This window comes from Ornithorhynchus anatinus, chromosome 3 (genome assembly GCF_004115215.2).
Source record: "Ornithorhynchus anatinus isolate Pmale09 chromosome 3, mOrnAna1.pri.v4, whole genome shotgun sequence".
NCBI lineage: Eukaryota > Metazoa > Chordata > Mammalia > Monotremata > Ornithorhynchidae > Ornithorhynchus > Ornithorhynchus anatinus.
The window spans coordinates 14,636,595-14,662,022 of NC_041730.1; the positions used below are offsets into that span (position 1 = coordinate 14,636,595).

The 25,428-nt window shown below is 47.0% G+C and overlaps 1 protein-coding gene and 1 non-coding gene across 4 annotated transcripts in view; both read right to left on the bottom strand.

The window, feature by feature from the left end:
* The window catches only part of IRAG1 (inositol 1,4,5-triphosphate receptor associated 1), a 150,742-nt gene extending 130,160 nt beyond the window's left edge, over positions 1-20,582 (bottom strand). Inside the window, exon 1 of one of the 3 annotated variants that reach the window (XM_029061526.2) lies at positions 20,267-20,582. The gene's annotated coding sequence lies outside the window, so the exon portion shown is untranslated. Of the gene's footprint in view, positions 1-19,204; positions 19,371-20,187 lie in introns of those variants that run through there. The other 2 variants (XM_029061523.2, XM_029061524.2) reach the window with 2 other exon arrangements.
* On the bottom strand, positions 17,251-17,388 carry LOC114810627. Its single transcript, XR_003758322.1, has one exon. It is a non-coding gene; the product is annotated as a small nucleolar RNA SNORA7 (small nucleolar RNA).
* Positions 20,583-25,428: the final 4,846 nt, after the last annotated feature.

Here is a 25,428-nt window from a genome sequence, read left to right on the forward strand (position 1 = left end):
TAAGGGCTTGCACTTCTGGAGAGAGGTAGGGGAGACATGTGCGAGAGCCAAATGAGGGCTTGTTGGCCCTTCAGCTTCCACTAGCCCGGGACCACCATAGCCTAATAATGATCCTATTTCATAATAATAATAATAATTGTGGTACCTGTTAAACTCTTATTATGTTCCAGGCACTGAGGCAGAGGTGATTGGGTTGGACCCAATGCCTGTCCCCCATTGGGCTCACAGTCTTAATCCCCATTTAAAAGACGAAGTAACTGAGGCACAGAGAAGTGACTTGCCCGAGGTCACACAGCAGACACTTAGCGGTGCTGGAATTGGAATCCAGGTCCTTCTGACTCCCAGGCCCTTGCTCTATCCACTAGGCCGTGCTCATCAGAGCAGCAGTGTCTCCAAGTTGAAAGCGATCAGGCCAGAGAGTCAGAGGACCTGAGTTCTAATCCCACCTCTTTCTCTTACCTGCCATGTGGCCTTGAACAAGTCACTTTACTTCTCTGTCCTCTGTTCCCTTATTTAAAAAATGGGGAATCAATACCTGCTCTCCTTCCTCCTTAGAGAGTGAGTCCCATGTGGGAACTGATCACTTTGTATCTCCCCCAGAGCCTAATAAAGTGCTTGGCATATCGTAAGAGCTTAACAAATTTTATTAATATCATTATTATTATTATTATTAATATCTGTAGCCAGAGAAGGTAGGGTTCTGTGCCAGGAAGTTGGCATTATTCACTGGATTGTCTCAAACTCTTCTACTCCACGCATCCACAAACTTCTACCATGACAACCAACACCATGGCAGAGAGATTGAACTTTTAATTTGAGGCAGAATTCCGAGTCTGGATAGAAACCATCTGAGGAGCCTCAATGAGCCCAGAAAATGTCCCTGCTTTCGGCCCAGCGTTTCCATGAGTACTGAAAGTCATTTAGTTCCCGTTCAAAAAATAGTAGCTCCAGAATCTAAAAATGTCCCCAGCGCTAGTCTTAAATGGGTCCCCAAGGAATACGTGAATGTTTCAAAATTGAACTATTCCTCCCTCTCCCCCAGAGCCCTTCATGTCAAATGCCAATTCAAATCGACTCTTGTTAAACTTCTAGGTTTATTTCTTTGTCCCGAAGTAGAGCGCAGTTCACCATCTATGTAATTTCCAAAACAGGAAGTGGGAATGATTGATTTTTTTCTGTTGTCACCAAATTAACCTGTGACATAACTCCAAACGGCAGGCAAGAAAACTGAAGTGAAATGATGGTCCTGATTTTATCGTTTGCAGATTGCAATTTTAATTTTAAAAAAGAAACATAAAAAAAGGAAGTGAGAAGCCACTCTATACCCTCTGTCCCGCCCAGGTCCATCCCTGTCTCTCCTAAGTGGTGAAACAACAATAATAGTAACTGTGGTATTTGTTAAGCAATGACTGTGTGGCAAGAACTGTACTAGGCCCTGGGATGGATATGAGAAAAGCAGGTTGGATACTGTCCCTGTCCCACGTGGGGCTCACGGTCTCAATCCCCATTTTACAGATGAAGTCAATGAGGCGTAGAGAAGTGAGGTGAATTGTCCTAGGTCATACAGCAGACAAGTGGCAGTGCTGGGATTAATAATGTTGGTATTTGGTAAGTGCTTACTATGTGCAGGGCACTGATCTAAGCGCTGGGGCAGACACAGGGTAATCAGGTCATCCCACGTGGGGCTCACAGTCTTAATCCCCATTTTCCAGATGAGGTCACTGAGGCCCAGAGAAATGAAGTTACTTGCCCACAGTCACACAGCTGCCAAGTGACGGAGCAGGGATTCGAACCCATGACCTCTGACTCCCATGCCCGTGCTCTTTTCACTGAGCTACGCTGCTTCTCTGCCAAGTGGCAGAGGAGGGATTAGAACCCATGACTTTCTGACTCCCAGGTCGGGCTCTATCCACTACACCACGCTGCTTTAAAAATTTCCGTGGAACGGCCGTCCCCATCGGCACAGATTTTACTGGGTTCCCCTGGACTCTCCTATCCTGGCCCTCCCTCCGGCAGGCTTTCATTTCAGAACTGGAACTCCGCTCTGGCTCCACATCCTCATTGTCTCATTGTCACTGTTCGCACAGCACGGAGAGAAGCAGCGTGGCTAGAGAGAAGCAGCGTGGCTCAGTGGAAAGAGCCCACACTTGGGAGTCAGAGGGCATGGGTTCAAATCCCGGCTCTGCCACTTGTCAGCTCTGTGACTGTGGGCAAGTCACTTCACTTCTCTGTGCCTCAGTTCCCTCATCTGTAAAATGGGGATTAACTGTGAGCCTCACGTGGGACAACCTGATTACCCTGTATCTACCCCAGCGCTCAGAACAGTGCTCTGCACATAGTAAGCACTTAACAAATACCAACATTAACATTATTATCGTCTCTTTGAGGGGACGGAGCTAGATTGCGTCAGGTCTAGGGGCTCATGGAAATTCCTGTACCTCCGCCATGCCACCCATCTCTTTCCTGGATCCGAGAGGAGGCTGTGATGTTCCAGTGGGCTCAGATCACGGTTCTGTCTCCGTCTCTGAATCCCTCCCCGAGACTCCACATTCGTTGGCCACTGCCAGCGCTTTACCAACCTTCCCCCACCCAGTGGACAGAGCAGACCAAAGGAAAACCGGACTCTCTGGTAGAAAACAGATTGAGAGACTGAGAAAATTCCACTAGTGGACTAGTGGAAAGACAGTGAGGTTGGGAGTCAGAGGTCCTGGGTTCTAATCCCGGCTCTGCCACTTTTTCCACTCCCTTCTGCGTCACCCTGACTTGCTCCCTTTGTTCACCCCCTCACCCCCACCACAGAACTTATGTATCTATCTGTAATTTTATTTATTTGTATTCGCGTCTGTCTTCCCCCGTCTTGACTGTAATCATGTTGTGAGCTTGGAATATGTTTATTGTTATATTGTAGTCTCCCACAAACTTAGCACCGTGCTGTGCAAACAGTACGCACTCGATCGATCGATGGATTGATTGACTGATTGATTGATTACCACTTACCTGCTGTGTGATCTTAGGCAAGTCACTTAAGGTCTCTGTGCCTCAGTTGTAAATTGGGAATTCAATATCTTTTCTCCCTCCTGCTTCTACTGTGAACCTCACGTGGGACCCGAAGATCTTGTACTTTGTACAGAACTTGGCACTTATTAAGCACTTAACAAATACAACAATTATCATTATTGTTGCTATTACTATTAAAACAGAAAGCTTGGCCACTCATCATGTGCTCCACAAATCCTTTCCTCCTCTGAATAATAATAAAAATGGTATTTGTTAAGTGCTTACTATGTGCCGAGCACTGTTCTAATGCTGGGGTAGATACAAGTCGATCGGGTTGTCCCATGTGGGGCTCACAGTCTTTATCCCCATTTTGCAGATGAGATAACTGAGGCCCAGAGAAGATGGGGTCGGCCGACCCACAGAAATTTTTGAAGCAGCGTGGTGTAGTGGATAGAGTTCGGACCTGGGAGTCAGAAGGTCATGGGTTCTAATCCCTGCTCTGCTACTTGGCAGAGAAGCAGCGTGGCTCAGTGGAAAGAACATGGGCTTGGGAGTCAGAGGTCATGGGTTTGAATCCCAGCTCTGCCACTTGTCAGCTGTGTGACTGTGGGCAAGTCACTTAACTTCTCTGGGCCTCAGTGGCCTCATCTGTAAAATGGAGATTAAGACTGTGAGCCTCATGTGGGGCAACCTGATCATGTGCCCCAGCGCTTTGAACAGTGCTCTGCACATAGTAAGCGCTTAACAAATAGCAACATTATTATAAGTGGTTCGCCCAAGGTCACCCAGCAGTGGCGGAGCCGGGATTAGAACCCACACCCTCTGACTCCCAAGCCCGGGCTCTTGCCATAAGCCACGCTGCTTCTCTTCTCTCTGAAGGCTTCCAAGACCCCAAACCAATCAGGTACCCTAAGCTTCCTGATGATTTCCAAATGCCTCTGGGGGTAGCTCAAAAGAACAAAAAGCTCTGACCCCTGAGAACCATCACGTGAATCCGTCCTTCCCTCTGGCAAGCTGTTAAAACATCTACACTCTAGCATTCACTAGAGAAGCAGTGTGGCTCAGTGGCAAGAGCCTGGGCTTGGGAGTCAGAGGTCATGGGTTCTAATCCCGGCTGCGCCGCTTGTCAGCTGTGTGACTTTGGGCGTCACTTCACTTCTCTGGGCCTCAGTTCCCTCAACTGTAAAATGGGGCTTAAAACTGTGAGCCCCACGTGGGACAACCTGATCACCTTGTATCCCCCAGTGCTTAGAACAATGTTTTGCACATAGTAAGCGCTTAACAAATACCCCCATTATTATTATTCACTAGAAATCAAGATCCCTTCACTACATGCCACACTGCGACCTCTCAGCATCAAATCAGTTCACTTGATCCCTAGCTGAGCACTCTGTAGAGAAGCAGCATGGCTCAGTGGAAAGAGCCCGGGCTTGGGAGTCAGAGGTCATGGGTTCAAATCCCAGCTCCGCCACTTGTCTGCCGTGTGACTGTGGGCAAGTCACTTAACTTCTCTGTGCCTCAGTTACCTCATCTGTAAAATGGGGATTAAGACTATGAGTCTCACGGGACAAGCTGATTACCTTGTATCTACCCCAGCGCTCAGAACAGTGTTCGGCACATAGTAAGCGCTTAACAAATACCAACATTATTATTATTATTACAGAGCACTGTTCTAAGCCCTTGGGAGAATAAAATAGAGTTCAATAGCATCGGTAGACCCGATCCCGACCTTCGGGGACCATACAATCTAGCGAGCGTCATCTAAGGGTATCCCGTCTCTCTACTGAGAGACCAAAGACGACTCTGACCTAGCCAAGACTTCTCTAATTATAATAACCATTATATTATGGAAAAAGAGCAGGAAAGAGAGGGAGAAAGGGATTTCTTTTAGGTGGTCTGATGGGAGAAATGTTAGACACAGTTGAGGTTCTTTGAGCATCACAGCAAACTAATTGAAGTTCGAGTGAAATAACCCTAATTTCCCAACCACACAGACTCAAATGGATAAAGCGACATGGCTCGGTGTACTTCTTCACAAATTAGCAACATGTTTTAGGTCGTTTTATCTATTATTCGTCATCAATGCATATAAATATATAGAATAGGCACACCCATGGCTCTCTGCTGCCTGTTTAAATTAGTTGGGTTTTTTTTAAATTGGAAACTATTTCAATTTGGTTGTTTCAATTTAGTTACACCCTAACATGCTTATCCCCTCTTGATATGCCTCTCCAAGATCTATTTTTAAAAACACTTTTGAAATTCATTCCAATACCAACATCATGTCCATTTTTAAAATTTACTTCTCGATAGTCGACTGGCTCGCAATTATGCGGTATTCTCCACGCTCCCTGCCAACTGCGGTATTCTCCACGCTCCCTGCCAACTGGCAGTCAGTTTTCAGTAATAACATTTCTTTCCCCCTCTCTGGGGGAAAATACAGCCTCAAACTATGAAAGATGGTCCCTATTTCTGAGACTGTGAGTTACAGTTCCCTTTAGGTTTCTGTGGCTTCCCTAAATACTCTCGTGCCCTTCCAACTTCATCTTCATCCTGGTGAATAGTCACAGCTTTAGAATCCTTGATTTTTCTTCTGTTTCTTCCCCCAGTTCCCTTCAAGCAAACATTTTTCCTCCATCTCACTTTTCCCCGCTTCCTTCGCCAACCAAACAATTCTCTTCCTACCTTCAAATTCCAAGCTGGGCTTTGGTTCCGCCTACCGATCCAGCCCCACGCCCTCGAAACCTCAAGGTTTTTAAGGAATTGAGCTTAGGATGCCCTCAGTATGAGAGTAATAAGAATAATAACGATGATGACGGTATTCGTAAAGCATTTACTATGTGCCAGGCGCTGTACTAAGCACAGGGGTGGATACGAGCAAATTGAGTTGGATACAGTCCCTGGCCCACGTGGGGCTCGCAGTCTCAATCCTCATTTTATAAGTGAGGTAACCGAGGTATGAGAAGTGAAGTGACTTGCCCAAGGTCACACAGCAGACAAGTGGCGAAGCTAGGATTAGAACCCATGACCTTCTGACTCCAGGCCCGAGCTCTTTCCACTGCGCCATGCTGCTTCTCGTGGATGAATTGAGTATTGATGTGCGATAAGCTGGGCCAGGCACTGTTAGAAGCACTGGGGTAGATGTAAGATAATAATAATAATAATTATGGTATTTGTTAAGCGCTTAATAAGTGTCAAGCACTGTTCTAAGTGCTGAGATGGATAATCAGGTCATCCCACTTGGGGTTCACAGACAATCTCCATTTTATAGATGAGGTAACCGAGGCACAGAGAAGTGAAGTGGCTTGCCCAAGGTCACACAGAAGACAAGCCAGGAATAGAACCCACATCCTCTGATTCCCAAGCCCGTGCTATTTGCCCTGAGCCACACTGCTTTAGGTTGGAGACGGTCAGTATTCCACATGGGGATTCATACCCTTAATCCCCATTTTACAGATAAGGAAACTAAGGCCCAGAGAAGTGAAGTGACTTGTCCAAGGTCACCCAGCAGGGATGAGAACTCTAGTCCTCTGACCCCAGGCCCGGGCTCATTTGCTTCTCACCTCTCCTCCTCCGGTTCATTCATTCATTCATTCACTCAATCATATTTATTGAGCACTTACTATGTGCAGAGCACTGTACTAAGCACTTGGGAAAGTCCAACACAACAATAAACAGTGACTTTCCTGACCACAACGAGCTCACAGTCTAGAGGAAGGGAGGCAGTAGAAGATTCCTAAATCTCGTCCACGCGGGACTTCCCACTGAACACAAAAAACGAGGCTTCTTTTGGAAATTATCACGTACATTTCACAGGTTTCGGTTATTCTTAGCATCAGTGGAATCACCCAGACCCTTTGAGGGTCTCCAAGATGGTCCTTATCTCATTTCCTTTGAAAATCCCTTTTCCTTCTTATCATAAAAGAGAAAACTGAGTGACCTAGTGGAAAGAGCTCAGACCCTGGAGTCAGAGGACCTGGATTCTAATCCAGACTCTTCCACTAACTTGCTGGGTGACCTCGGACAAGTCACTTCACTTCTCCGTGCTTCGGTTTCCTCATGGGTAAAATGGATATTCAATCCCTGCTCTCTCTCCCCGTTAGTCTGTGAGCCCCATGTGGTCCATCCTGATTATCTCGTTTGTATCCCAGTGCTTAGTCTTTAGCTCTTAAAGACTATTTCACCACCTTCCAAAATGCCTCCTTATCAAAAAAATGCTGTCACCTCCCTCGCTTACCCATTTCACTGACAACAAATTCTGACAGATATATAAATATTTTCTTTTTTATTACTTCCCCCACCCACCACCCCTGTAATTAAAGCCCTCTTACTCAGCCAAGATGAAAAGTAGCCGGTCAGTATAGATTGTCATTATTCCACGGAGAATTACCTGTAAATGCTGGGAAACAGTGATTTAACCACTCCTCAGCCTCCTCTGCTCCGGGCTAAATAATCCCACTTCCTCTAACCTCCAATCGCCTCAAATTTCCACTCTACCTAGATATAGTAATTTATCTTGCAGTAAATCTGCTTAGGGGGCCATTTGTTTCTCTGATCAGATCAATAAACATTCACAGTGAGTTGATCACCCTTTTTTAATGGTATGCATTAAGTGCTTATTATGTGCCAGGCACTTCACTAAACGCTGGGGTTGATATGAGCTAAGCAGGTTGGACACCGTCCATGTCTCACATGGGGCTCGCAGCGTTAATCTCCACTTCGCAGGTGAGGTAACTGAGACCCAAGGCTTTGTTGAGAAGAAAAAGAAAAAAAATCTGTTTATTAAATAATAAGTTAATTCTGAGATAATGAAGCCATTTATTTTCTAGACTCAAGTTCTTTGTCTCCAGCCGACTCTAACGACCAAATAAAGGAAGATGATTTCTAGGAAGTAAGCAAGATAAAAACAGTCGCCTACTTTTTTAATGATATTTGCTAAACTCTTATTATGTACCAGGCACTGTACCAAGCGCTGGGGTAGATACAAGATAACCGGATTGGACGCAGTCCATGTCCCACATGGGACGCGCAATCTTAATCCCCACTTTACAGATGAGGTAACTGAGGCATAGAGAATTGAAGTGACTTGCTCAAGGTCACACAGCCGACAAGTGGCGGAGCGGGCATTAGAACCCAGGTCCTCTGACTCTCGGGCCCGGGCTCTTTCCACTAGGCCATAGCGCAACCCTCAGCTACTTATCTCAGCTGGGTCATTTCAACTCTTGGTTGTTAGAATCAAGCTGTTAGAAAGGGGAATCTCCAATTATTCAACAAATAATCCTAGAGTCCCTGGCTATGTACTGAAATCCTGTAGACTGTAAACTCTTTGGGAGCAGACATCGTGTTTACCAGTTCGATTGAAACTGTAATTTCCCAAGTGCTCAGTACAGTGCTCTGCACTCGATAAATGAGCATTATAGCCTCGTGGAAAGAGCACGGACCAGGTGGGTCCAAGGAGCCGAGCTCCAATCCCAGCTCCGTCCCTTGCTTTCTTGTGCGACCTTGGGCAAGTCGCTTAACCTCTCCATGCCTCAGTTTCCTCTAGACTGTAAGCTCATTATGGGCAGGGATCGGGTCTTCTAATTCTCTTGTATTGTACTCTCCCAACCGCTTGGGAGAGTAAGTAAGCACGTAAGCACGTAGAAATAGTAATAATTATGGTATTTATTAAGTGTTTACCATGTATGAGCACTGTTCTAAGCGCTGGGGTAGATACAAGGTAATCAGGTTGTCCCACGTGGGGCTCACAAGTCTTCATCCCCATTTTACAGTTGAGGTAACTGAGGCACAGAGAAGTTAAGCAACTTGCCCAAGGTCACACAGCAGACAAGTAGCAGAGCCGGGATTAGAATCCGTGTCCTCTGACTCCCAAGCCCGGGCTCTTTCGCGTGGCTCAGTGGAAAGAGCCCGGGCTTGGGAGTCAGAGGTCGTGGGATCTAATCCCAGCTCCGCCACTTGTCAGCTGGGTGACTTTGGGCAAGTCACTTAACTTCTCTGTGCCTCAGTTCCCTCATCTGTAAAATGGGGATGAAGACTGTGAGCTCCACATGGGACAACCCTGATCACCGGGTATCCCCTAGCGCTTAGAACAGTTCTTTGCACATAGTAAGCGCTTAACAAATACAAACATTTCCACTAAACCATGCTGCTTCCCGACTTATAGTAAGTGCTCAATAAATACCACTTATTAATTTATTGATTTCCTCATCTGTAAAACGGGGATTAAATTACCCGCTCTCCCTCCTGCGTAGACCGTGAGCCCCTTGTGGGACAGGGTCTGTATCCGACCCGATTAACTTCCATCTACCCCGGAGCTCCGTACAGTGCTTGACGGACAGGGCTTAACAAATACAATAGTTACAAAAAAAACCATTGATTGACTGATTGATCGATTAATCTGTGGTAGAGTTTTGCTTCATGCGATCCTTGCAGCTGTTGATGTGCAACCGGGAGTTGTGGGTGTGGGAGGGGTTTGTGTAATAACAATAATAACGGCATTTGTCAAGCCCTTACTATGTGCCGAGCACTGTTCTAAATGCTGGAGTAGCTCCAAAGTCATCAGGTTGGACACAGTTCCTTCCCCTACTTGGGGCTCAGAGTCTTAGAGGGAGGAGGATTTAATTCCCATTATACAGAAGAGGTCACCGAGGCACTGAGAAGTTAAGCGACTTGCCCCAGTTTACACAGCAAGTAACCAGTAGAGTCGGGATTAGAACTCAGGTCCTCTGACTCCCAGGCCCGTGCTCTTTCCACTAGGCCATGCTGCTTCTCCATCAGACGGATTCCTACCGCGGGAGCGAACTACATCCTGACTTGCATTCCACAGCAAAATCTTTTCATTTCTTTCGCCAGGCTGAATTTAGCTTGGCAGCATAGAAAATCCATCTCTCCTGAATAATCCAGATGGACGGTCATTTTTTGTCTGCCAATTCGACAGCGCCAGCGGCTTAGAATTGATTTTAAAAAAATACCTCCCCTCACCTGTTCTTCTGTTTTCCCTTTGAGTGGAGTGAGGTAGCCCAGCCCCTTAATTGCTAGGACAATTTTGGGTGCCAAACTCCGGGGTCAGCGCACTCAGATCAAACACAGTCCACGTCCCTCGGTCAGTCAGTCGTATTTATTGAGCGCTTCCTGTGCCTACTGAGTGCTTGGGAGAGTACGATATGACAACAAACAGACACATTCCCTGATCCCAGTGAGCTGGGGCTCGCAGTCAAAGCAGGAAGTAGAAGAGATACTCCTCACTCTAGGCTTCGAGGCTCTCCATCAGCTTGCCCCTTCCTACCTCTCCTCCCTTCTCTCTTTCCACCTCCCACCCCGCACGCTCCGCTCCTCCGCCGCCCACCTCCTCACTGTCCCTCGGTCTCGCCCGTCCCGCCGTCGACCCCCGGGTCGCGTCCTCCCTTGGTCCTGGAACGCCCTCCCTCCTCACCTCCGCCAAACTGATTCTCTTCCCCTCTTCAAAACCCTACTTCAAACTCACCTCCTCCGAGAGGCCTTCCGGACTGAGCTCCCCTTCTCCCTCTACTCCCTCTACCGCCCCCCCTTCACCTCTCCGCACCTTAACCCTCTTTTCCCCCCATCTCCCTCCGCTCCTCCCCCTCTCCCTTCCCATCCCCTCGGCACTGGACTCGTCTGCTCGACTGTATATATTTTCATCACCCTATTTATTTTGTTAATGAATTGTACATCACCTAGATTCTATTTAGTCGCCACTGTTTTTACGAGATGTTCTTCCCCTCGACTCTATTTATCGCCACTGTTCTCGTCTGTCCGTCTCCCCCGATGAGACCGTAAGCCCGTGAGACGGCAGGGACCGTCTCTATCTGTTGCCGACTTGTTCATTCCAAGCGCTTGGTACAGTGCTCTGCACCTAGTAAGCGCTCAATAAATACTATTGAATGAATGAATGAAGAGATATCGAATCCCCATTTTACAGTTGAAGAGAGGGAGGCACAGAGCAGTGAAGTGACTGGCCCGAGGTCACACAGGAGGTGAGTGGCACAGCTGAGTTTAGAATCCAGTCATTCATTCATTCAATAGTATTTATTGAGCGCTTACTATGTGCAGAGCACTGTACTAAGCGCTTGGAATGTACAAATGGGTAATCCAGGTCCTCTGCCTCCCAGGCCCACTGTCCTCTATTCCTCTGAAACAGCTGTATTGTTGCAGAAGGTCCAAATATCTTTTAAGACATTGTCGTCTGTGCAAACTGTAGCTAAAAGCATCAGACTATGATCCATTAATCGATCGAGCATATTTATTGAGCACTTACTCTGAGCAGAGCACTGTACTAAACGCTTGGGAGAGTACAACACGAGAGTGTTGGTAGGCATGTTACCGGCTCACGGTGAGTCGAAATGAGATTTTTTTTTCTTATTGGTAATCATAAATCCCCCTCACACCTGGAGAGTTCCCAGTCCTCTACCAGTTTCGACTACGGGAGGGAGAGTCAAGCAGAGGCCCGTCCGTTCCGTTCCTAGTTTGGGTGGCGGCGAGCCAGTGGAAGGCCTAGGAGTCAGAAGGACCTCGGTTCTCATCCCGGCTCTGCCACTTGCCTACTGTGTGACCTTGGGCAAGTCACTTCACTTCTCTGGGTCTCAGTTACCTCATCTGGAAAATGGGAGATGAAGACTGTGAAACTATGTGGGACGGGGATGGTGTCCAACCCAATTAACGTGTATCCTCCGCAGCACTTAGTACAGTGCCCGGCACGTAGTAAGAGCCTAATAAATACCACAGTTATTATTATTATTTCCAAGGATGCACAGATGAAAGATTGGGGGGGGGGGGGGGGGGATTTGCTCTGACCCAACTCCGTCTCTCAGAAAAGCTACACGGCATCTCCCAGAAACACGTGACTCTTCTTAAACTTCATCATAGGAGGATGAAGGATGGCAGAAGCAGCAACTTCCCGGGGCTCCACATCACCCCCTCTCCCTATCGGAGTGGTCTTCAATAATACCTGGGGTATTTGTTAAGCCTTACTATGTGCCAAGCACTGTACTAAGCACAGGGATAGATATGAGATAATCGGGTCCTGCCTAGGGCTCCCATTCTAAGTAGGAGGGAGAACAGGTATTCAATCCCCTTTTTACAGATGAGGGAACTGAGGCACAGAGAAGTGGAGTGACTCACCCAAGGTCACACGGCAATTGGAAGAGCCAGAATTAAAATCCAGGTCCTCCGACTCCCAGACCAGTACTCTTTCCACAATGCCACGTACTGCTTCTCAACAAATACTACTATTATTGTTATTATTATTATTATTATTAGAGAAGCAGTGTGGCTTAGTGGAAAGAGCACGGACTTGGGGGCCAGAGGTCATGGGTTCTAATCCCACCTCGTATACTTGTCATCTGTGTAACTTTGGGTAAGTCACTAAACTTCTCTCTGCCTCAGTTACCTCATCTGTTCAATGGGGATTAAGACTGTGAACATAGTAAGCGCTTAACAAATACCATTAATATTATTATCATTATTATTACAATTATTACAGGTCAGGAAGTCAGAGGTTGCAGGATCCCGTTTTGACTGTGGGTTACCAATACAAGATGAGACTGAACCCAGTCGGTTATTGGGCAGGGATTTTCTCTGTTGCCAAATTGTAAATAATAATAATAAAATAATGTTGGTATTTGTTAAGCGCTTACTATGGGCAGAGCACTGTTCTAAGAGCTGGGGTAGATACAGGGTAATCAGGTTGTCCCATGTGAGGCTCACAGTTAATCCCCATTTATAGATGAGGTAATTGAGGCACAGAGAAGTTAAGTGACTTGCACACAGTCCCACAGCTGACAAATGGCAGAGCCGGGATTCATGATGGTATTTGTTAAGCGCTTACGATGTACAGAGCGCGGTTCTAAGTGCTGGGGGAGATGCAGGGTCATCAGGTTGTCCCACATGTGGCTCACAATCTAAATGCCCATTTTACAGATGAGGTCACTGAGAGACAGAGAAGTGAAGTGACTTGCCCACAGCCGCACAACTGACAAGAGTCAGAGGTGGGATTCGAACCCATGACCTCTGACTCCCAAGCCCGGGCTCTTTCCCCTGAGCAAGCGCTTAGTACAGTGCTCTGCACATAGTAAGCGCTCAATAAATACTATTGAATGAATGAATGAATCTCATCGAGGAATAATAATTATTACAAAAATTATCGTATTTGTTCAGCATTTACTATGTGCCAAGTTACAGAGAAGCATCATGGCTTAAAGGAAAGAGTGCGGGCCTGGGAGTCTAAGGAGTTGGATTCAATTCCCGACTCTGCCACAAACCTGCTGTGTGACTCTGGGCAAGTCACTTCACTTCTCTGTGCCTCAGTTACCTCACCTGTAAAATGGGGTTTCAATATCCATTCATTCAATAGTATTTATTGAGCGCTTACTATGTGCAGAGCACTGTACTAAGTGCTTGGAATGTACAATCGGTAACAGATACAGTCCCTGCCCTCTGACGGGCTTACAGTCTAATCGACGGGCTTACAGTAATATCTACCTGTTGTCCCTTTTACATAGATGGGTCAGCCCTGTGTGGGACACGAACTGTGTCTGACTTGATCATCCTCTATATTCCCCGGTGCTTAGTACAGAGCTTGATACATAGTGAGTGCTTAACTATTATTATTATTATGATTATCTTTATTATAATTTAAGACTCAAAGAGGTCTAAACTACAAGTGACCGATAAACGCTTTCCCAGCTCAGGTGCCACTGCTGAAAAGCAGAGCCTTTGAATCACTTTGAATCACTTTGAAGCCTTTGGAGTCTCTACCAACTCCGCTATACTGGACGCCTCTGCCGCCCACCTCCTCACCGTCCCTCGGTCTCGCCCGTCCCGCCTTCGACCCCTGGGCCACGTCCTCCCGCGGTCCTGGAATGCCCTCCCTCCTCACCTCCGCCAAACTCATTCTCCTCCCCTCTTCAAAACCCTATTTAAAACTCACCTCCTCCGAGAGGCCTTCCCGGACTGAGCTCCCCTTCTCCCTCTACTCCCTCTACCGCCCCCCCTTCACCTCTCCGCAGCTTAACCCTCTTTTCCCCCCATCTCCCTCCGCTCCTCCCCCTCTCCCTTCCCCTCCCCTCGGCACTGTACTCGTCCGCTCAACTGTATATATTTTCATCACCGTATTTATTTTGTTAACGAAATGTACATTGCCTCGATTCTATTTAGTCGCCATCGGTTTTTACGACATGTTCTTCCCCTCGACTCTATTTATCGCCATCGTTCTCGTCTGTCCGTCTCCCCCGATTAGACCGTAAACCCGTCAGACGGCAGGGACCGTCTCTATCTGTTGCCGACTCGTTCATTCCAAGGGCTTAGTACAGTGCTCTGCACATAGTAAGCGCTCAATAAATACTTTTGAATGAATGAATGAATGAATGACGCAGCATGGTCTAGTGGATAGAGCCCAGGCCTGGGAGTCAGAAGCTTCTGGGTTCTAATCCTGGATCCACCACTTGTCTGCTATGTGACCTTGGGCAAGTCACTTTACTTCTCGGGGCCTCAGTTCCCTCATCTGTAAAATGGGGATTAAGACTGTGAGCCCTATGTGGGACAGGAACTGTATCCAAACTGATTAACTTTATCTACCCCAGCTCTTACAACAGCACTTAACATATAGTAAACGCTTAACAAATACCGCTGCTATTATTAGTAGTACAGTGCTCTGCACGCAAACACTCAATAAATCTCACTGATTGATCGACTGAGGGACACCAACAAGAAACATGGAGACAGAACCTGAGAAATTTGCTTTAATTATTTTTATTATTATTATTTTTGCTAAGCATTTACTATGTGCCAGGCACTGTACTAAGCACTGGAATGGTTACGAGAAAAGTGGGTTGGACACGGTCCCTGTCCCACGTGGGGCTCACGGTCTCAATCCCCATTTTACAGATGAGGCAACTGAGGCCCAGAGAAGTAAAGTGACCTGCCCAGGCTCACACAGCTGACAAGTGGCGAAGTTGGGATTAGAACCCAGGTCCTTCTGAGTCCCGGGCCCTTGCTCTAGCCATTAGGCCACACTGCTTCTCTGATTCTTAAGAAACCCCAACTGCACCCTAACGTCCTCAGCTTCACCCCATCTCCTCAGATATGCCTCAAGACTCTCCAGGGAAGCTGACCACTTGGAGACACCCCAATCTCATGACAGCAGAGGATGTGATGTGATGTGAAACCCCAGGCCGGCAGATCTTCAGCAAGCAAAATCATGGCAAGGAGCAATCAAACCCACCCTTTCAGCCAAGATCCGCCCTTTCCTCTCCACCCAAATGGCTATCTTACTGTACAGGCTCTCATAATATCCCAGCTGGATTATTGTGTCAGCCTTCTCTCTGATCTCCCTTCCTCCCATCTCTCCCCACTCCAGTCTATTCTTCACTCCGCTGCCTGGCTCATCTTCCTGCAGAAACGCTCTGGGCCTATCACTCCCCTCCTTAAAACCCTCCAGTGGTTGCCCATCAACTTCCGCATGAAACAAAAACTTCTCACTCTGGGCTTCGAGGCTCTCCATCCCCTTGCCCCCTCCTACCTCTCCTCCCTTCTCTCTTTCTACCGCTCACCCCGCACGCTCCGCTCCTCTGCCGCCCACCTCCTCACTATCCCCCACTCTCGCCTATCCCGCCGTCGACCCCCGGGCCACATCTTAACCTCTGACCTGGAACACCCTCCCTCCTCACCTCTGCCAAACTAACTCTCTTCCCCTCTTCGAAGCCCTACTGAGAGCTCACCTCCTCCAAGAGGCCTTCCCAGACTGAGCTTCCCCTTTTCCCTCTGCTCCCTCTGCTCCCTCTCTGCCCCCCCTTCACTTCCTCTCAGCTAAGCCCCTTTTCCCCCCTTTCCTTCTGCTCTTCCCCCTCTCCCCCTCCCCTCAGCACAGTGCTCATTTGTATAGATTTCTATGACTCTATTTTCTTAATGAGGTGTACATCCCCTTGATTCTATTTATTGCGATCAAGTTGTCTTGTTTTTGTCCGTCTGTCTCCCCCGGTTAGACTGTAAGCCCGTCAATGGGCATGGATGGTCTCTATCTGTAGCCGAATTGTACATTTCAAGCGCTTAGTACAGTGCTCTGCACATAGTAAGCGCTCAATAAATACTAATGAATGAATGAATTGAATAATTAAGGCACAGCAACACCTAATATCAAGGATTGATTTTTCAGTCTTCCCTCAACATAATGAGGCTGGGATCTGTGACATCTCAATTAAATTCAGCCTTGCTTTCTCCTCCCTCTCCCTGTTGGCCCCTCAGTTGATTTAAAATGCCATGAATGTCTGAAGCAGTGTGACTTAGAATCGGAAGAGGCCGATTCTGGGTTCTAAGCTCAGCTCCGCCACTTGCCTGCTGTGTGATCTCGGGCAAGTCACTTGGCTTCCTCATCAGCCAAATGGTGATTCAGGACCCTTTCTCATTCTTACTTAGACTGAGTCCTTTGTGAGACAGATATTGTGCCTGACCTGATTAATTTCTAACTACGCCAACTCTTAGAAAGGTGCCTGACACATAGTAAACACTTAACTAATCTTATAATAATTGTCTGTGTTCTTTCCACTAGTCCATGCTGCTTCTCATTATCTTTTATCTACCCCAGTACTTAGTACGGTGGTTGGCCCAGAACAAGCCCGTAGCGAATTCCACAAGAATTATTAATATTATGAGTTCTATTCCTGGCAAGACAAGGATCACACCTCTGGGCATCTCTGTCCCAGACCGACGATCGAATCTAGAGGAGGAGAGATGATTCTCGCTCTGTACCATTCGATAGCCAGGAAAGAGAACTGTTGACAGAAACCAGATGAATCCCAGAGTGTTGGCTATCTCCGCTGGCTTCCTCCGCCAGCCCAGAGCGGTGGACTGTACCTCGTTCATTCAATCATATTTATCGAGGGCTTACTGTGTGCAGAGCACTGTACTAAGTGCTTGGAATGTACAAATGGGCCACAGATAGAGACAATCCCCACCCAACAATGGGCTCTTCAACTCAAGATGCTTAAGAGGACATGTTGGCTGTCTGACTACCTTGTCTTGTCTTATGCCGTCGAGTCATCTCCGATCCATAGCGACACCACGGACACGTCTCTCCCAGAACGCCCCACCTCCATCTGCAATCGTCCTGGTAGAGGATCCGTAGAGTTTTCTTGGTAAAATACAGAAGTGGTGTACCGTTTTCTCCTTCCGCAGAGTAAACTCGAGTCTCCGCCCTCGACTCTCTCCCTGGCCGCTGCTGCCCGGCACAGGGGAGTCGTGCCTTGTAGCAGATTGTCTTCCACTGGCTAGCCGCTGGCCAAGCTAGGAATGGAATGGGTAGGCCTCTGCTTGACTCTCCCTCCCATAGCAGAGACTAGTAGAGGACTGGAAACTCTCCAGGTGCCACCCTGAGAGGGTGCCTAACTGCTTTTAATAATTGTAGTGTTTGTTGAATGCTTACTATGTGCCAGGCACTGAACTGAGCGCTGGGGTGGATACAAGCAAATTGGGTTAGACACAGTCCCTGTCCCAGGTGGGGCTCACAATCTCAATCTCCATTTTACAGATGAGGGAACTGAGCCCCAGAGAATGGAAGTGACTTGCCCAAGGTCACATAGCAGACAGGTGGCAGAGCCAAGATTAGAACCCATGACCTTCTAACTCCCAGGCCCGTTGCTCTAGCCACTAGGCTGCGTTGCTTACTCTTCTTTCTCCTTTCATTGGTTAGATGAAAAATGTCCCAGCTGATGAGCAGGATTTGCAAAAGTGACAAGAAGGACTTGAGCAGAGGGGAAGGTGGGGAATAATCCCTCCTGAGGAGTCAACTGGCAATTTACATTACTGATTTTGCAGATTTCTCCGGGAAAGCGGATGACCTCTTGGCCCCATTCCTCTCCCCCCTGTCACCCTACCTCTGAGGGGAAAGGAATGGTGTCTAAATTCCCAAAAGATCAGCTATGATGACCACATCCTCTAAACTGTAAACTCATTAAGGGCAGGGAATGTATCTGTTCATTATGGTATTGTACTCTCCCAAGGATTTAGTACAGCGCTCTGCACACAATAAGCGCTCAATAAATACTACTTCACGAACTCAGAAAGGTTCCTTTCCCTCCATGAAAAGGTAATGAAATAATCTGTGAATCCCAAGGTAGCCATTTTTTTCCTGTGGTATTTGTTAACAACAATAATAATAATAATTATGGTACTTGTTAAAAGCGTAATAATAATAACGTTGGTATTTGTTAAGCGCTTACTATATGCAGAGCATTGTTCTAAGTGCTGGGAGAGATACAAGGTCATCAGGTTGTCCCACTTGAGGCTCACAGTCTTCATCCCCATTTTGCAGATGAGGTAACTGAGGCACAGAGAAGTTAAGTGACTTGCCCACAGTCACACAGATGACAAGTGGCAGAGCCAGGATTCAAACCCATGACCTCTGACTCCCAAGCCCGGGCTCTTTCCACTGAACCATGCTGCTTCCCTACAATACAACAGAGTTGGTAGGTCACCCTGCCCATCACGAGCTTACGGTCAAGAGGGGATCCAGCATATTCTTCCTTCCGTAAGAAGACTCAGAGGTCAAAGGATGAATTGGGATGATTTAGGAATGATGAGGTTTGTCCTACTATTTATCTTTCAATGTGAGCCCATCTTTGGGCAGGGATTGTCTCTATCTGTTGCTGAATTGTACATTCCAAGCGCTTAGTATAGTGCTCTGCCCATAGTAAGCGCTCAATAAATATTATTGAATGAATGAATGAATGAAGGAAAAATATTTTCTATCATATGTCACTCTAAATCCTCAACTCCGTTGTGCAATTTTCACTGGTCTCCCTAGGGAATGTGACAATTTGCATTTCAGTGAAAGCTGTTATTCCAGGGCGAAATATTAGCTCACAGTCGCTTTCAAAAAATAGAAGTAGAAATGCCTTTCGTTCACATTTCAGTATTCACATTCCAGGGTTAAAGTGTTACGTTCATATTTGGCATCTGATCTTCGCGTTAGAGACATCAATTCCCATTTCCCCTTTCAACCCGGGAGCGCTCCAGGGAGACGGAACGGGACGAACCTTTCACTCACAACGTATACAACACCTACAAACGTCAAACCCGAATGCAACAACTGTTTGCATTTGCAAGAGGCGTGTATGTTTTCCCAAACTCCCCCAGAGCCTCTTTTACATTTAGCATAAGCTTACCCTCGGTCACTACGTTCTGCATAAATACTCACATAAAAATCATTTCTCATCTGGCGAAACCAGGGTACCTGGCTAAATTTAATTCCTCGATGCTCTTCTCGGATCTTCCCTCCCAGTCTCCTCACTCAACGATCCGCAAACCGGGAACCCAAACGTTCTATCCTTCATAGTTCACTTTGAACAAATACGGGCAAGACAGCTTCTTTATTTGGTAAGTCCCATTTGGGTTGCTATGGTGTTTGAAATAGAGAAGCAACCGCCGACCCTAAACGAGGAATGCTAGCCCTAAAACCTGGATTCCTGAATCACCAGTGTTTACTCCAACTTTAAAATAGTTTTGTTTTTTACAACTCTGTTTACAATGCCTGGAAAGGGTTTCCTCACTTGCTTCCACACAGCATTTTGGCCCGAATTTACCCTTATTGATATCCAAAGCAAACGTCCCCTCTGAAACAGACCGGCGCTGGAAATAACTTTCCAAAAGAGTCTCTACGGACAGAGAGGTAATCACACAGGCAGCCTCGGTGTTCACACGCGATGAGAAAAGTGGGCATGTAAGAAAGAAGCACTTAGCTTGAGGGATGGCGAGGGGGCTGTCAGCTCCCCAGTTGCTTACGAACTCTGGACCGCCGAACCCGGCAACTTTCAAAGGGCAGCCCTCCGCGCTTAGTACAATGTCCGGCTCTCAGTAAGCGCCTAACAAATACCATAACCGGTAGTATTATTCCTTCCCTGTCGGTTCGTCCAGAATCAAGCTGATAGTCCAACTAAACCCCTACCTTCATTTAGCAAATGTCAGAATCCCACCAGTCCAGCCCCATCTTCCTCATTCTCGCGTGTTCCGCCACAGTATTTGAGAAGAAAAGAATTTAGTTAAATTTGGCCTTGCGAGATTCGTTTCTCCTTTTTAAGAAAGGAAAAAAAAAGAAAAGACACACGCACGCTTCAGCTGAAAATCATCGTGGAGCCCCAACCGCCCCACTTAGATAAGTAACGGGACCATGTAGTACTGTACCTTTAAGGAGGAAAAAATGATTCAGTTCGGCTTCCCAGCTGAAGAAGGCAGTTTATTCTGGGTTAGAGAGATTACTTACCTAAAACTGAGTTATTCCCTTTCTCCCTCGCTCTTCTGGCCAGCCTCTGTCTCTCACTTGGGGGAGCTTTGACCATTTAAGGTCACAGGCTCCATCTGGCTCTACTAGCTTCTAACTCAAAAAGCCCTGCAACCTCTCTCCCCTTCCCACGAGAGTTTCGATTTAAAAGAACCAGCTCTACAGTAGAAGCCCCCCTCGCTCCGCTTTGAGAAATTCTTTTTTAACCCCAAAGGCCCACTCCCGTCCGAAGCACCAAGCTCTGGGGGAACAGGTTACGCGGGACTCGGCTCAGCCTCCTCCGGGCTGCTTAGGCTACGCGCCCATCTCTACTTTCTCATTTCTGAATTACCGATTTAAAAAACGTTCGGTGGGAAGTGCCGCCCTAAACGTCACTGTTTGTGTTACGGTGGGAGAAAGCGCGTTTCTCAGGGAGGGTAGAGGGGTGGGACGGATGGTAGCGGGTGGTTATTAAGTGTGGATTTTCTTGAGTTTGACTGCAGGATCTAGTCACGGTTGGACTGTGAGCCTCTAAAAGGCATTTGAATCTGGAAAAGGCTCTGAGCCCCCGCCAGTCTCGGCTACCAGGGTTTCCTTTTCTCCGGTGCTCACAGCAGTGGGCCTGGACCCTTTATCCCGTAGCCAAGAGACTAGTCCAGAGAGCCTGTCCGTCACCCTCGGGTCACCCGGCGTCAGAGAGAAAGACTTTCTAAACAATCAGCCCATCGATCGTATTTATTGAGCGCTTACTATGGGCAGAGCACTGTACTGAGCACTTGGGAGAGTGCAATATAACAGAGTTGGTAGATACGTTCCCTGCCCACAGATGAGCTCACACTCTCAAGGGAGAGACAGACATTAATATAAATAAATGACAGATATGTACATAAGTGTTCCGGGACTGAGGGAGGGGTGAATAAAGGGAGCAAATCAGGAGATGTAGAAGAGTGAGAGAAGAGGAAAGGAGGGCTTAGTCAGGGAAAGCCTCTTGGAGGAGATGGGCCTTCAAAAAGGCTTTGAGGATGGAGAGAATAATTGCCTGTAGGATATGAAGAGGGAGGGCGTTCCAGGCCAGTGGGTGAGAGGTTGGCGGTGAGATAGACGAGATCAAGGTACAGTGACAGCCAATCCTTCTGGAATAATAATAAAAATAATGATAATAGTGGTATTTGCTCAATGCTTATTAGATGTCAGAGTGCAGACAGTCCCTGTCCCATATGGGGCTCAGAAATAGGAGGGAGAACAGGGATTGAATCCCCATTTTACAGATGAGGAAAATGGGGCACAGAGAAGTTAAGTGACTTGCCCAAGATCACACAGCAGGCAATTGACAGAGCTAGGATCTGAACCCAGGTCCACTGACTCCCAGGCCAATGCTCCTTCCACTAGCCATGCTGCTTCCCATGGCAGCTGGACACACGTTCTCCACATTCACCAAATGCCCAGTGGGAAACACACAAAGGGTAATCTTAACCAGATTTCCTCTGAATCCTATTTTTTCTCTCCCTCGCTCCCTCCTTCCCTCCTTCCTTTCCTCTCTCTCTCCCCCTTTCTCTCTCTCTCTCCCTTCTTTTCTCCCCACCTCTCTCCTTTCTTCCCTCTTACTCAGGGTTTTGTGAGCTCTTTGGTAGCCAAGATCTTGTAAACCACAGAATGGAAGAAAGAGAGAGGCCAAGCTCTCTTTTTCAAAAAGGCATTTGCTAAGCACTTGCTAAGTACCAGGCACTGTACTAAATGCTGGCCTAGATTCAAGCTAATCAGGTTGGATGCAGTCCCCTTCCCAAATAGGATTCACCACATTAATCCCCATTTTCCAGATGAGGTAACTGAGGCCCAGAGAAGTGAAGTGACTTGCCCAAGGCCACGCAGAAGACAAATGGTGGAGCCGGGATTAGAATTCATGACCTTCTGATTCCCAGGCCCCTGCTCTATCCACTGCATCATGCCGCTTCCCAGTTGGGAGATGTGTTCCCTGCCCGCAAGGAGTTTAAATCTTGAGGGGGAGAGGGACATTAATACAAATTAATGAATTATGGAAATATACATAAGTGCTGTGGGGCCGAGGGAAGCTTGCAAATCCAAGTATAAGGGTGACGCAGAAGGGAGAGGGAGAAGAGGCAACGACAAAGGGCAAAAGTGAGATCCGTTGAACAATTTCAGGCTAGTTCTATTCACACCATGATTTTCTAGATTCCTTTACTTTTTCAGACTGATAAATAATAACGTTTTTCGGCATGTCGTGCCTATTGCATGGAAGCTTTTCTATCCCCCTAATCATTTTGATGGTTTTATTACTTTTCCATCCCTATTATGCTCATCTTCAAGTGCATACAACCATTCAAACACGGGGATTTTACGTCGTGGTATAAGTGATTGTAAGATAGATTGTAAACTTCTTGAGTGCAAGGATCACGTTTATTCACTATAGTGTATGCTCCCTAGTTCTGAGTACAGTACTCTGCTCAGAGGAAGTGCACTATAAATACTATTGATGGACTGACTGATTAAATGATGGCGTCATTTCACCTTAAATCAAGGAGTTGCGCCAGTTGTCCGCAACAACCCCAAGATTGTTTTCCTGAGATCTGACTGAGAGCCTAAGGGCTCTTCAACCTGTAATAATAACTTAGATTATTTTTCCCTAAGACATTTTCTGTGCTGGGCAGCAGCGGCACGGGAGAGAGTCGAGGGCGGAGACCCAAGTTTACTGCGTGGAAGGAGGCAGTGGTGAACCGCTTCCGGATTTTTACCAAGAAAACTCTATGGATCCACCACCAGAACGATCAGAGATGGAGGTGGGGCGTTCTGGGAGAGATATGTCCATGGCGTCGCTAAGGGTCGGAGACGACCCGACAGCCTAAGACAAGAAAAGACATTATCGAATTGAAATTCAGCTGATGCTCTTCTATACTCTCACTCTACTTTATAATAATAATAATCATGGTACTTGTTAAACTCTTTCTATATGCCAGGCACTGTTCTAAGCACTGGGGTAGATACAAGTTAATCAATATGGACACAGTCCCTGTTCCACATGAGGCTCACACTCTTAATCCCCATTTTCCAGATGAGGTAACTGAGGCCCAGAGAAGTGAAGTGACTTGCCCAAGGTCACACAACAGACATGAAGCAGAGCCGGGATTAGAAACCAGGTCCTTCTGACTCCCAGGCCCTGGCTCTATCCACTAAGCCACCCTGCTTCCACAGAGTCTCCCGTGCAGTTTATCCACAGCCACGTAATATCTGTAAACTTACGAGGTTTCTTTGTGCACGCTTTCTTCCAAATCATTTCTGAGAATGTTACATAAAAGCTTAAACCAGATCCCTGGGGATTTTCCCTATTTATACTTCTCCATCCCAAAAAGTTGGTTGTTTATCCCAAACCTTAGTTTCCTATCTTTTAGCAGCTTTCTTTAACCATGACTAAGTAGTCCCTGTAACCTCGTGATTAGAAGCAGCTTGGCCTAGTGGCCGGGCCTGGGGATCAGAGAACGTGGGTTCTAATCCCAGCTCTGCCAATTGCTTGCTGGGTGACCTTGGGTAAGTCATTTAACTTCACAATCCCTGCTCTGCCCCTTGGCAGCTGTGTGACTGTGGGCAAGTCACTTTACTTCTCTGTGCCTCAGTTACCTCATCTGTAAAATGGGGATGAAGACTGAGCCTCACGTGGGACAACCTGATGACCCTGTATCCACCCCAGCTCTTAGAACAGTGCTCTGCACAGAGTAAGCGCTTAACAAATACCAATATTATTATTATTCCCTGGGCCTCAGGTTCCTCAACTGTAAAATGGGGGTTAAATACCTACTGTCCCTCCTATGTAGACTGTGAGGCTCTTGCGGGGAAAGGGACTGTGCCCAACCTGATTAACTTGAATCTACCCCAGTGCTTAGAACAATGCTTGACATATAGTAAGCACTTAGCAAATATTATAACAATAATAAAATTATTGTTAATGATCATGATTAAGATGATAATGACTCCGTTTTTTTCTAAAGTGCTTGGTGTGGAACACTGTCCTTGGATTTTTGAAAATCTAAGTATGTTACATTCACTGGCTCCTTTCCACCCACCTGTTTTTAAACACTGGCTCCCCTCTATCCAGCTGCTTAGCAAGGTTTCCCACTACAGAGATCAGTTTGTTTTCCCAGTAAGCGTTGTGATTATCCAAATGCTCTCTGATCTTAGATGTAGTTCTAAAACTAACAGCTTGCTAGGCAGAGTAATAATAATCATGATGGTATTTGTTAAGTGCTTACTACATGCCGAGCACTGTACTACGCGTTGGGGTAGATACAGGGTAATCAGGTTGGACACACTCCCTGTCCCACATGGGGCTCGCAGTCTTAATCCCCATTTTACAGATGAGATTACTGAGGCCCGGAGAAGTTAAGCGATTGCACAGAGCCAGGACTAGAACCCACGTCCTCTGACTCCCGGGCCCGTCCGCTTGGCACTAGGCCACGCTGCTCACTTACAATTACAATTATTTACAATTACAACTTAATTACAATTACTTACAATTACAACTTACAATTCCCAGAATTAGTCCTGGAGCCTTGCTTAAAGAGATGCATTATCAGCGTGTGAAGCCGGAACCTCAGTGCAGAGAGGATGGGAAATGGCAGACAATGCAGTTTGCCGGGAAGAAGAGCCAGGAAGAACCTCCACGAGCCTCACCGAGACGACAGCAGGAAGCCACTGTGTGATAGAGGCAAGAGACATCCAGTGGGACAGCAAGCAAACACAAGGAAGTCTGTCCTGCTTGCAAGAGGCTTGAGGAAAAGGTCGGAGTCTCGAAGAGAACTCAAGAAAGTCAGGGGCCCCAGTAGATAGAGGAAACCTGGATGTGGACGACAGACATTTATTACTTCCATTGGTCACCCAGGCAGTTTTAGAGAGACATCTTGAGCTAGGCCACCTCCTCAGGGGCTCAAACATCCCTCTTTTTTATTCATTAAGCACTTACTATGTGTCAGCCTCTGTACTAAGCACTGGGGTAGATACAAGCTTGTCGGGTTGGATACAGTCCCTGTCCCACGCAGGGCTCTCGGTCTCAACCCCCATTTTACAGATGAGGTAACTGGAGTCCAGGAAAGTGAAGTCATTTGCCCAAGGACACACAGCAGCAGACAAGTGGCAGAGGCGGAATCAGAGCCCGCTTC